At 40.6% G+C, this 14,165-nt stretch overlaps 1 non-coding gene across 1 annotated transcript in view; it reads left to right on the top strand.

The window, feature by feature from the left end:
* Positions 1 to 13,833, top strand: part of LOC137430541 (uncharacterized) — a 29,229-nt gene extending 15,396 nt beyond the window's left edge. Inside the window, exon 2 of the transcript XR_013623657.1 lies at positions 11,797 to 13,833. This is a non-coding gene — a transcript (uncharacterized LOC137430541). The remainder of the gene's footprint in view (positions 1 to 11,796) is intronic.
* Positions 13,834 to 14,165: the final 332 nt, after the last annotated feature.

Raw genomic sequence — 14,165 nt, forward strand, 5'->3', positions numbered from 1 at the left:
TCTTTCTGTCTTCTACCGACTCCTCTCTGGCCTAGCCCCCCAGCCCTGTCTGTGCTCTGTCCTCCAAGTACTCCAACAGGTCGCACAATGTCTGCCAGCAACCCTCTTCTGGTGAAACTGCCAAAATCAAGACTCTCTGCTCACCTTCACTCTTTCATTCCTCTTTTATCCCGCCTCTGGAACAAACTCCCTCACTCTCTTCAATCCCACTCCTCCCTCCAGGTCTTTAAAACAGCTGTTCACCACCATCTCTTATCTTCCCCCATCCAAAACCTTGATCTTTTCTACCCCCGTTAATTCACCCCAGATCCACTTTTCTGAAATACCGACTTTTTTCCTGGAAGTTCTAGCTGTGTCGTGCTTTTTTTTTTCTTACTCCATGTGTTTTTTACTTCCCCCACCCCTCACCCCCCTTCCCACGCCTCCTCGCCCCAAGCTCTCTCCCTCCCACAGATCTCCCGATGTCCTTGCTCTCAAATGTTGTACTTGTGTGCTTCCCCTTCTCCCCATCTTGTCTCCCGCTCCCTTTATTTTGTCTTTTTTGTCTGTTTGTTTTTTTGTCATTAATGTTAGCTCTTACACGACCCTCGATGTTGTATACAAAAATCAAAAACAAAAAAACCTTTGTAAATCAGGTAACAATTGCACATTTAACTTTTGGGTAGTGTTGTACAATACTGCTACCCCCACGCCACAACCCCTCCTCCTTCCCCCCTCGCCCCTCGCGCAATTTTGGGGAGACAACCTGTGATTTTTCACCTGTACATATGAAATGTGCAAGTGGTTGAACGTCTGACCCCCGCAGGAGTGAAGGGGTATTACGGGTGGGATAACGATGCCAATTCTGAAAAGAAAATGTCTCGCTCCGAGCGGGTGTTGACAAGTCTATATAATGCCATAACCTCTCACCATCCCTCCATATCTCCCTACCAAAGTCATTTCTCAGCCAACTAATCATGAGTTTTCCATTGCCTTCTTATCGATCGTGATGGCACGTGACAAAGAGGTCCATCAGCAGTTCTGGGCATTGCGATGTCATTACACGCAAGCCCATTTATCTTTATTAACCAAAATCACAAATGATTTTCACCAATTTTCCAGAGGCAATAGAAGAAGTGATTGCTGAACCCGAGATGGCACATCAAGCTTCATGTCTACACTTTTCTGAAACAAAGTACTGTGTTGATATTATGAATCCATAAATCCAATCAGTTTTCTCTTTGGAAGCTGATTATGCATGTTATTTCATGGGGCCTCCATCACAGTTATGGACCAATAAATGTTGTAAGGGGCCACTTATGTATTATGCATACACAGACATTTTAAATACCCCATTAATAGATCATCCAAAACGTATTTTGTTCACCTGCTGAAAGGTACAGGGTGTTTCAAAAAACCTGGCCAACCTTGGTTGTTAATATATTTAGTACCACAGATGATACAACAATACCCTTTTTTATATGATACAGAAACTCATAAAGCTTTCTTTCTTTTCAGGTCTGGTGGTTTAATGTAAAAGAAAATGGCGACCCCACAGGAGAAAGCTCATTGCGTCAAATTGTTCATCGAGACGAGATCCGACATGCAAGTTTAGCATAATTTCCATACAAGGTATGGAAGGAATCCACCATCGCAGACTTGTATCAGAGAGTGCTACAAGAGGTTTACAGAGACTGGAAGTTGTCAGAAACAGAAAAGTACCGGTCTCCCAAGCACATGTGCAGCATACATTGAACGAGTGCGTGAATCATTTCAAAAAAGTCCCAGTAAATCAATCCAACGCGCATCCAGAGAACTGGGACTACCAACCACCACTATACACAGGATTTAGCATAAATTACCAAAGCTTTATGTCATAAGGTGCAGATTCTGCAGGAACTCAAACCAAATGACGGACACAAATGCAAGGTGTTTTCCTAGGAAATGCTCAGTCGCATAGAGGATGACGAAGATTACCTGAAAAAGGTCATGTTCACGGACGAAGCTTGCTTTCATGTATTGGGGAAGGTCAACCGGCACAATGTGAGGGTCTGGGGCTCGGAAAACCCCCACGTTGTCATTGAACACATATGCGACAGCCCAAAGGTCAATGTGTGGTGTGGCCTTCTCCATGACTGCTTGATGCGTCAGTTTTTGTTTGTGGAGGATACAGTGACCTCAACAATTTACATGAACATATTGGAAGGATTTGCTTTTCCACAGATTGAAGACCTGCAACCCGATATCATTTTTCAACAGGATGGCGCTTCCCCTGATTGGGTCTTAGTCGTTTGAGCCATCCTGAATGAAAATTTTCCAGGTCGCTGGATTGGCTGAGATGGATCAACTGCCTGGCCCTCATGATCACCAGACCCCTTGATTTGTTGAGATGGATGGATGGATGTTGAGATTTGCTGAGATGGATCTCCCCTTGATTTGTTTCTGTGGGGATTTGTCAAAGATGTTGTCTGCAACACCAAGATGGCAAACCTGCAGGATCTTCATTCTGGGATCACAGCTGCATGCGCATTGGTGGACGCAAACATGCTGAGCCAAACATGGCAAGAAGTCATGTACAACCTTGATGTCCTGCACGTAAAAAACGCAGCTCACATTGAAGTGCAATGATGGTGCGCACAAAACTTTATGAGTTTCTGTATCATATAAACCGTTGTGTCATTTGTGGTTCTAAATATATTAACAACCAAAGTTGTCCGGGTCTTTTGGAACACCCTGTACTGTATATTGTTAAAAGTATTCATAAAGGAACATCTATAAGTTGGTGAAAGTCAGAATTGTATTTTCTGATTATTCCCACATCCTGGTCTGACAGAGATAGTGCAGCACTTTTGTTACATCAGACAAAAAAGTTTATATTGGGGTCCATTATTAAACTTCAAAAGATAGCAATAAGGGGTGTTGCAAAACATTTTACCTTTTTTTCCCCCCGAATGCGTGCACAACCGCAACGGGTTCTCGGGGGGGAAAAAAGGTAAAATGTTTTGCAACACCCCTTACCATTACAACAGCCGTAATGGTAATGGTAAGATAAAACACACAACTTTTTCAAGACTGTCTTTCTTATGCCTTTCTCCAGATACAATCGTTAGCAGTAAATTTCGAGCATAATTCCCAGCTCCTGTTGCTTCAAGGTCACAGGTCAATCACAGTGTCGGTTGCTGGCAAAAAGGTGATTTACTCTTTTGGAGCCCTCACTATAAGTATCAGCATTTTTTTCTCTTTTTTGTAGACAAAGTCGAGGTTGTTGAAGAGCAAGAACACTAAATAGAATAGCTAGAACACCGTGGAAAGTATAGAACACACTCAGGTAGATCGACACAAACAGAGGCACACTTGCAGGAAGAATTGATGAGGGGATGAATGAGAGAGTTGGGGGAGGAGGAGGGGTGAACAAACAGGATACAAGTTCAAACACAATGAGAATGGGGCTGGAAGAATAGGAATGGAAAACTGGAGATGGAACCAAAAATAGAAGAGTGGGAAAGGGAGAGGGGTGAAAACACAATAACCTAGAAAAAGGGGATGGGCCTAGGAAGTGTTAATGAAGGCAGAAAAGATAGAATATGGATGACCCACGGAGATGAACAGCCATCTTGAAACCTTGGAGGGAACAATGGGATTGAACAGACTGAGTAAGTGAGTCCCGCAGGTAAGAGAAAAGAGGAACAGAGGAACAGAGTAAGTGAATGGAGATGAGCAGTGATTCTGGATTTGGGAAATTTCACCAAGGGTGGCTTAACATGCATCCTGAGTAGGGAGTGGGGGGGGGGGTGTGGGGGAAGGGGCAGCAGAGCATGCAAAGGGCAGAGGGTGCAAGACCAAGAGGGACACAGGAGAAGACAAAAAAGCCACCAACCTCTGCAATGCAGGAAAAACAGGTCCATCAGCTTCATTGCAGAAGTTTCCAATGATCTTGCGGACCTTGATCTCAATGGCACCAAGATGGGAAAGAGGTGAAGCAGGTGCACTAGCCAAAAGGGGAGAGCAGTACTCCATCAAGCTGTAATTGAAGGCCTTGTACATTATTAGAAATTCAGATTTGACATGAAAAGATTTGGCATGATGGAGAATGCCCAGTCGGCAGCTCGCTTTGGAGGCTAACTCTGATATATTGTTTGCCGAGGTATCGGTGAGGCCAAAAAGTATGAGGGACTGTATTTTCCTAAGCATTTTTTCAAGGAGGCATATTGGAGGGTTCAACAGATGGTTATTTTAGAGATACTGAGTGAGTGTGTGAGGTTTCACAAGGTTGAAAGACATATTCCCAGTATTAGACCAGCTCCTGATTCTATGAAGGTCTTCAGAAAGGGAAGAAGCTGTTTCCTACCTATCTGAAGGATGAGAGTTGCTACAACAAAAGGTGGAGTCTTCAGCAAAACGATAAGGATGAGTTTTTTTTCTAGACAATCAGAAAGATTGTTGATGAAGATGGAAAAACAGGCCTGGGCCCATGACACTGCCTTTGGGCACTCTAGCCTTTACAGGGAGAGAGGATAATATCCTGTGGAGAGATGCACTGCCTATAGGAGTGGAGGAAGTAGGAAATCCATGAGATGAGGTGTCCTTGACAGCTGTAGGAACAGTGATTGGAGAGCAGCATGGTGGGGTGCCAGACTGTGTCAAATGCTCTAGATATGTCCATAGAGATGGTCCTGATTTATTGTCTGATGTCTGAGATTGAGGGACTCCATCCATTATTAGGAGAGCAGGAGCAGAACTTCCAGGGTAAAGTGACCGGGTTGGAAAACAAACAGATGTGAGATTGGGCCATTGGAGAAAAGCAAGGACTTGATGTCAACTGCGATTATAGATTCCATGACTTTGCTTAAAATTGGAAGTTGGCTAATAAGCCTGTAGTCAAGAGGATCTGTTTTGTGCCATTTCTCTGTAATGCAGTGATGTTGCCTGACTTCCAAGTAGCCAGAAGGTGATCTATGGCAAATGATAGGTTGAACAGAGCAGAAGGAGAATATGCAAAAGCGGCAGAACAGGTTTTTAGGATGCGAGCACTGATGCTATCTGATATCTTCACAGGAATTGGAGTCAAGGCTTGCTAGAAACCTCTCCACCTTCTGAGGTGAGAAAGACTGTGTCCATGAGAAGTTGGGTGTGAGTGGTATAGTATAGAAAGAGGAAGTGAACAGTTGTGTATGTAAGATTTGGAAGGAAACACCGGGTTGAGATATTTGGCCTTCTCACGAGCGGAGTTGGCTTTGGTGCCATTTGAGGTGAAGGGATGGATGGAAGGGTAGCATACACCAGAGGAAGACTTGACAAGGCACCAACAGGTTTACAGGAGGGAGACAAGTTTGAAAGTTCAATCATGTGGTTGGATAGATGTTGTTTTCTGGCTCTCTTAAGAGTGGACACACACTTGTTGCGGACTTTGTGGAATGATCTGAGCTTGCCTGCAGTCGAATTTGTCTTCCAGGAAGAGAAGGCAAGATATGTTTGAAGGTCTCAACACAGGATTTGGTGCAGCAGTGGTGAGAGGGTGTGCACGATCGCTGCAGACGAGATGGGATAAACCCGTGCATGAGTGTAGCAGGGCTTTATGAACGAATTTAAGCATTAAAGGGCACATCAGAAAGGGCTTTGTGGCATCGTTTGCTGTTGCAGGAAGCAGAAAATGCCACTGAATGGCTGGAAAACACTGCAGCTGTTTAGGATTAAGAATACCCTAAACATGAATTATGTGCTGATTTTATGCATTACTTTTGAGAAGGAATTAATAATACAAAATGTAACTGGTTAGTTCAAAAGGGCAATGTCATTAGAATGGGAATAGGTTTGAGATGGAAAATGGTCATAGAACCTTTTTACATTACATTTTAAAGGTGTTGGTAACATTTATAACCGTGCCTTCATGCATATGCCCTGTTCTGCAGTTGGCATGCATTGTCTGAGAAAATAACGCGAAACAGCCCGTGAGCAATCGATGCAAAAACATCAAGTACATTGTGTACAATGATGGAATATATTGGCATTATTGCAATGGCAAAATCTTTCAATTATGATTGGCAAAATCTTTATAAATACAATTATTAGTGAGCTCCATCGTTAGGAAATGGAAAGAATATGGAACTACCGAAACTCTTCCTCGGGCTAGCCATCTGACGAAATTGAGCGACTGGGCAAGAAGGACCTTAGTCAGGAGGTGACCAAGAACCCAATGATCACTCTGACAGCACTACAGAGTTCCTTGGCTGAGATGGGAGAACCTGCCAGAAGGACAAGTCTGTGCAGCCCTTCACCAATCTAGGCTTAATGGGAGAGTGGCCGGGTGGAGGCCAACTGAGAAGAAGGCACATGACAGCATGCCTGGAGTTTGAAAAAAGGCACGTGAAAGATTCTGAGAGCATGAGGCAAAAGGTTTTCTGGTCTGATGAGATGAAAATTGAACTATCTGGCCTGAATGCAAATCGCTATGTCTGGCTCAAACCGAGCATAGCTCATCATGGTGATGATAGTGGTGGCATCATGCTATGGGGATGCTTTTCAGCAGCCGGGACTGGGAGACTTGGAAGGATAGAGGGAACAATGAATGGAGCCAAATACAAGCAAATCCTTGAGGAGAACCTGTTTCAAAAATTTATGATTGGCCAGATATGACCTGCCTTGGTGGATAGTGTGATGGTTAGAGTGTCCGCTCTGTGTCTGAGCATGTCTGCATCAGAGCAAAGACTTTTTAAGTGGTAAAAATAGCAAGAGTTGCTTCCTTGCTTAACGCTCAGCATTAAACAAAAGGATAGAGCATGGACAAACAACCATATGTGGGTTATAAAAGCACAGGCTTTGATGGGCGGAGTTTGGTTGCCCCGGTTGCTGAGTTTGGTTGGACAGCCAGCTCTAGGAAGAGTCTGGGTAGTTCCACATTCTTTCAATTTCCTATATGAGGTCCATCTCAGACAAAATCCTTTCTAATCACAAATGTTTTTATTTGACAAAAGTGAAACAATGCATTGAGAACCAGGATACCATCAGCTACCAATATCAAAACAATAGAGTATTTAGACCTTCCATCTGTTTTTATGCATCCACCGACGAAGTCGCCAGAGGCATTATGTTTTTGAGTTGTCCGTCCGGCTTTACGTCCGTCCGTGAAAAGTTTTCATTGCCATGTCAACTTAAGAACGGATGAAGAAAATGAACTCAAACTTAGTACCAGTATATATACTCGTAATTATGTAAAGATGTACGAATTTGAAAATGGGGTTAAGAGGTCAAAGGTCAGAGATCCCATTCGTTAAAATTTCTTTTCCTGCGCTAACTTATGAACCAGTGATGGGATTTTAACCAAACTTGGTATAAGTATATATTCTGATGCAAAGATTAACTGAGTAGATTTTGGTATCAAAAGTCAGAGGTCAGTCATATCTGGTAAAAATGTGATATTTGAGAACAGTTGAAGGGATTTTAATCAAACTTTGTACAAGTATGCATCATGATATAATAATGTGAGTGGAGGCATATCGGTCGATGTCACAACTCTGGGCCTTCAAACCGACATGCTTGGTAATAAGGCCCACTGTTAACACGTGCACTCCAGATATACATAATCATCAGACATTCTAAAACACATGAACATTGCCAAAAATACACTGAATCATGACAAGCTGCCTGTCATTGTCTAAAGCACACCCTTAATCCTCACACTCTGGACAAACAAATGGCTCTTCCTAATCATCCGAAGCTCACCTACCAGTCTTCACACACTCAGACATGGCACTCAACACATTGGAGCATGTCCGTCTGTGCATATTGTTTATATCACAATCTTATTATCGTATTGACAAGCAAAACAAATTTAAATGCACAGAAAATCATTAGGTCAGAGTGAAGAAAAATAACTTTTCATCGATATTGTACAACTTAAATAATGGTTAAGGAAGAACTTGAATGCATAGTAAGAAACATATTTACCCTCGCCTGAGGAGAGGGTATTTCATTTGAGTCCGTCTGTTTGTCTGTTTGTTTGTCGTTTGTCTGTTTGTTTGTCCGCACAGAATAAATATGATTTCCTTTGCAACTTTTGGTCCGATTGACAGGAAATTTTCACCATAGGTGCAACTCCACCTGTATAATTTTTAAATGATAATTATGATGTCATATGTCACGTGGTTCGGCCGCCATCTTGGAAAAACCGACATTGGAAACAAGGAAACCCAAGGAATTGGAAACATTGGAAATTGGATTGGAAACAAGGAACATTTGCACCTCGAAATCTCTGAAAGCGCTGAATAGAAAAAATTGAGACATGCCTCATTGTAAAGAACTCTCCATGGGGAATAAAATATGTTAATGATGGTGTCATAGGTGCCTCCATTATGACGTCATAATTCGACAAGTACAAAACATCATCCGATGAAGATGAAATTTCTTGAGCATAATCTAGGGATAAATTGGTGGAGAAAAAAGAATGATAATGATGACGTCATCGGTCACGTGGTTCGGCCGCGATATTTGTTTTACCACAAAAACCTTAAAAACCACTGAAAACACATCCTGGCGAGGGTCTGCAATCTCTGATTGCTCTTTCTTGTTATTCTTTGCCAGGATGCTGTTGCAACAAACGATGTTTACGATTTTTATCATGGTCTCGAAATACAAGGAAAGTCATTCAAATACAGTTTGCCTTTTGATCACGCAATCTAAAACGATTTTGTTTCGTCATACACACATCTCTGCAGCCTCTCCATGCAAAGAGTCTTCCACATGGTGTGCACTAGAAACACAAAGTACGATAGCATCTGCTCTTATATTTTTGGCTCAGTATCAATCGGAATTGTGCACGCATGACGTTGTAGTCATTCGAGCATCATGCACACTTGCTATACGTATTCGCCTCTATTTCTATCCCATGTTCATAGTCAGGTTCACTATGTTAACAAATATAATTTCGTTCAAAATTTTGGTAGATTAGCAAAACTATACATTTTTGGAATATTCAGAGCATGAGGAATCCAAAAATTAATGTTTACATTTGCGTAGACACCTTTGCGAAAATGACACTCAGGACAGTGATGAAGATAGTCAGGTTCACTATGTTAACAAATATAATTTCTTTCCAAATTTTGGGATTAGCAAACCTGTACATTTTTGGAATCTTCAGAGCATCGAGAATCCGAAAATCAATGTTGGCATTTGCACAGACACCTGCATGGCCGCCATTTTGGATTTTGAAAATGGCCGCCATAAAATACATATTTTGCGCGATCTCGGCTTCTAGTCAACCTAAAGACTTAATTAAATATGCTAATCCTGTGTTTTCTGGGTCAAGGAATCCAATAAAGGCCTCAAAATAGTGCTCAGGATTATAGAAAAGCAACAAACAAAGGTAATTGAAAACCATTGTCTTTATATTTGTGATATAACTGTATTACATAATACATGATATTGCAAGTCCTTTGAAGTTATAGGTTGTTATAGGAAGTTATAGGTAGTATCAGATTGAACTATAAGTCCTATACACAGGATCTACTCGGTCTATACCGTTCAGGAATATGCTTTTACAGATCTTCATCACTGTCCTGAGTGTCATTTTCGCAAAGGTGTCTACGCAAATGTAAACATTAATTTTTGGATTCCTCATGCTCTGAATATTCCAAAAATGTATAGTTTTGCTAATCTACCAAAATTTTGAAACGAAAAAACATAGTGGAGCTGACTATCAGGTGCATGCAATGATGAGCAGTTTTTGGGCTGACTTGCTCGCAACAGATTTGATGCTCAAAACAAATGGTCTGTCGTGCAAATGAGCTGTTTATGTTTGATGCCTAGTTGGCCACCAATATTATCCACTCTTGTATAAACATTTTCACTTGGTCTCATAAACATTTGCTGATTTTTTGCTGAATCATTTGCTGATATAAACATTAAACGTCTCATAAACGTTTAGCAATGCGTTTTGTTGTATGTATTATTAAACATATACAGGGATATCTCAAAAAGTTGTCGACGGATTCGGACGAGATTTGGTGGAGAATTAGCGTGTGTGACAATGACGAAATGATTAGATTTTGGTGAAGATCTAGATCTGGATCTGAGAATTTTAAAAGTGATTCTTCACCACTGAGAGATAGGGCAAAAAACGATACATACCGTGGTATCTCAAAAAGTTGTGGACAAATTCGGACGAAACTTGGTGGACAGGTTGTGTGTGTGACAAGGACGAATCAATTCGATTTTGGTGAAGATCCGATTACAGATCAGGATGGGAGAATTTCTAAATTTTAAGTCATTCTTCACCATTGAGGGATGAGGTCAAAAACGATATGTAGCATGATATTTCAAAAAGTTGTGGATGACTCATGACAAAACTTGGTGGATGAGTTGGTTTGGTGACAAGAACAAGCTGATTCCATTTTGGTTCAGGTCTGAATCCAGATCAGGCCTATCAGTAAACACACTTTTTAATAAACACACTTATTAATTAACACACTTTTTAATTAACACACTTTTTAATTAACGCACTTTCTTTAACACACTTTCTTTAACGCACTTTCTTTTTAATAAACGCACTTTTTAATTAACGCACTTTTTAATGAACGCACTTTCTTTTTAATGAACACACTTATTAATGAACACACTTTTTAATTCATGCACTTTCTTTAACGCACTTTCTTTAATGCACTTTCTTTAACACACTTTCTTTAACGCACTTTCTTTTTAATAAACACACTTATTAATTAACGCACTTTTTAATTAACGCACTTTCTTCAACGCACTTTCTTTTTAATGAACACACTTATTAATTAACACACTTTTTAATTAATGCACTTTCTTTAACGCACTTTCTTTAACACACTTTCTTTAACGCACTTTCTTTTTAATAAACACACTTATTAATTAACGCACTTTTTAATTAACGCACTTTCTTCAACACACTTTCTTTTTAATGAACACACTTATTAATTAACACACTTTTTAATTAATGCACTTTCTTTAACGCACTTTCTTTTTAATAAACACACTTATTAATTAACGCACTTTTTAATTAACACACTTTTTAATTAACACATTTATTAATTAACACACTTTTTAATTAACGCACTTTCTTTTTAATAAACGCACATTAATTAACGCACTTTTTAATTAACGCACTTTTTAATTAATGCACTTTTTAATTAACGCACTTTCTTTTTAATAAACACACTTATTAATTAACGCACTTTTTAATTAATGCACTTTCCCTTTTCTTTTTACTCTCTGACTTGGTTCAGTGGTTCACCTTCCTCCTAACCATCCTCATTAGTCATTGTGTTTTTGAAAAACCTGAGAGCAGAAAGTTTGCTGATATATTTATCTTTTTTTAATACACGTTGCGAGGGTTTACATAACAACAATCAGTTTCAGTATTGAAGGCTGACAATGGCATTTTTCAACTTCTATAATGCAAGAAAAAGAGCAAAACTACTCAACAAACTTGTACTCTATCTTTATTCCAAAAGTAAAGCACAACACTTGCATCAATCAGCACATGTTGGTGATCTTGAGTACAACAAACCATAACATAGGTAGGAGGGAAACAACCAATGGCCTACAATGTACTGCCAGACTTGATGTTTTCATCAACAAACATTTACGCTCACCCAAGGCCATGCATTTTCCTACGTACCAACTTCACCTACATTTTTGTTTGTTTGTTGTTTTATTAAAAATTTGTCTCATATAATTATTAACAGAAATGCATGTTAGGAAAATGTGCTATCCCTGCACCTTGCATCTTCAAATTTTCCCACAGCAGAACCAATATGTTTGCATATTCAAATTGAATCCTTCTTTTCCTGCTGCCAGGTAACCTATGTGGCCAGAAGAAAACTTCATTGATGCCAGCAGAAGAAAAAGAAGGAAAGACTGCAGCCTCAGACGAACTTGAAGAGGAGGCCGAGGGTCTATGTCGCCTAGCAGTGATTGTGGAAGCCTGCCGTCAGCCAATCCTCCTCAATGGCAATGTATCACTTTCATCTGTAGACAGGAACAATATTCTGCCTTTGTGAGGGCCATTTGTAGAATGCTCTGTGGCCATTTCTGGCCAGGTTTGTGCCCAGGCAACTGTTTGCTGACAGCTTTTAATAATATTATGACTTCCCTTGCACGGAACCTCCACGCAGGAGGACGCCATTAGGCCCAGCAAAGCCTGCACTATTATTACCAACTTATAGTTATTTATCCGTGCTCTATCCTTTTGAAATGCTTAGTGCCAAGCAAGGAAGCAGCACATACCATTTTTAAAGTCTTTGGTATGACTCGGCTGGGGTTTGAATGGCTGACCTAGCAAACCTAGAGAGGATGCTCCAACCATTATGCCACCGAGTTTTGCTGATTTTTATTTTTGTTCAATTGATTTCCAGGAAAGCCATACCTAGTAATTTTGGATTCTACCTTCAAATGGGATGAAGTCAGCTGTTCTATCTGCTCGCATTCCTTTACATATGTGAAGACAGGCAGTGCTGTTAAAAGGTCATTGTGTGTTTGTACTCCAGCCAAATTTAAAATTCCTGCCCTGATCTACAGAGGACACTCCATCAGCAGAATGATGCACAACTCCACAGTTGTGCCCCGAGAAATGATGCAACAAGCAGCCAGGTGCTGCATACAGGAGTACAAGAACATTGTGAATTGAAAAAAACAACAACACTCAGCCCATTTATATTATTCCAGTCTAAGTGTCCAAGGCGATGCAACCAGAAAGGCCAACGAGGCCATCCGAGACATCAGCAACCCATTCATACATCAATCGTCCAGCCGAGGTAGTTTATCGCAATCACGTTGCTGACCTAGCAAACCATCTCCAAAGGGCATTACTCACCTTTTTCACTTATTGATGGTTGCTGTAATCTCGCGAGATCATAGTTTTCTTGAGCAAGTTGAAGAGAAAGTATTTTATGTTGCGTCCTTTGCTTTAGATGGGAAATGAGGACAAAAATGTAAACGGAATTGTTTTTCATGATGTTTTCATCAACACACGTTTGAAAAGACGAAGATCACAAAGATCATCATAAAAAAAAAGCCTCACCATCCCAGAAACACCACGTGTGAACAAATTTGGGAGTGTATTGATGTCAATTTCTTGGGCCATCGTGGCCAAGAAGTCAATACTACACTTCTGGGTGGGCCGAGCGGGAAGCTCGATCGGCCATGTAGTGGTAAGGTGTAGACCTTCCATCTCTGGGGGCCTCTTTGGCTTATTTGGATGCCAGCATGCAGTGTAAATGGGCATGGGTGAATGAACTCATCATTTCAGCAACATCGACCCACTACCAGAGCAACAGTCGGTCTTTGTATAAGACACAAAATTTTTTTAAAGCTATTCGTGTCTGCTTACGTATAAACTCCTTGCTTTTTGCCACTTTAACTCTATGCTAAATAGACATTGTACTAAAATATTTTGTCATCGATTTGGCAGAAAGCATTTGCATTCTGCAGCCACTTGGAAGCTCAGCAGTCAGAGCACGAATGAACGAGTATGTTGAGGGGACTATCGCGAACGGCCATGTCACAGCTCGTCTCTTGTGATTGTTTGGCAGAGGCTAAATGTGTCGGTGCTTTTTACGTGCTGCATTAAAGCGCTAGATAATGAGTCTTTCCACCAAAATGGATGTGCCCATGCTGATACAACTCTCAATGGATCACGTTTTGACATCTCCAAAGGGCAAATCGACGCTGCTTGTGCACAGGCTTTTAAAGAAGCATTGCGCTTCTTGTTCTCAAAGCAACATTTTTTTTAACCCTCGAGATAAGTGCGAGAGATGGACCGGAGTGCACTTTGTGATTCTTCTTTATCTTGCTGTGCATATGTCTGATGATGAATATATATGACTCAAAATCTGATTTGTATTCATAACATGATATAGATTATTCATTATTTTTAATAATTCAAACATTCCACGAGAGCAGCTAATTGTTTCTCGAAGATTAGCACTGAGTTTAAAAAAAACATGAAATGGCAAAATCAATGTCAGGGAAAAAACCTTAAACTCACAACAACTGAAACCGTTAACTCGTTTTTAACTGAGAATAAGGATTTGAAAAAACGTTTTTGTCTGAAAAGAGACTTTGTCTGAAATTAACTACCGGCATCAAGGACAATCAAGAATCGGCACATTTCCTACTGAGGGCTGTCTGCAACTTGTGTCGTTTGTTAACCTGCGCTCGCAAAGTGA

The sequence above is a fragment of the Myxine glutinosa genome, chromosome 1 (assembly GCF_964187855.1).
Source record: "Myxine glutinosa chromosome 1, kmMyxGlut1.1, whole genome shotgun sequence".
Taxonomy (NCBI): Eukaryota; Metazoa; Chordata; class Myxini; order Myxiniformes; family Myxinidae; genus Myxine; species Myxine glutinosa.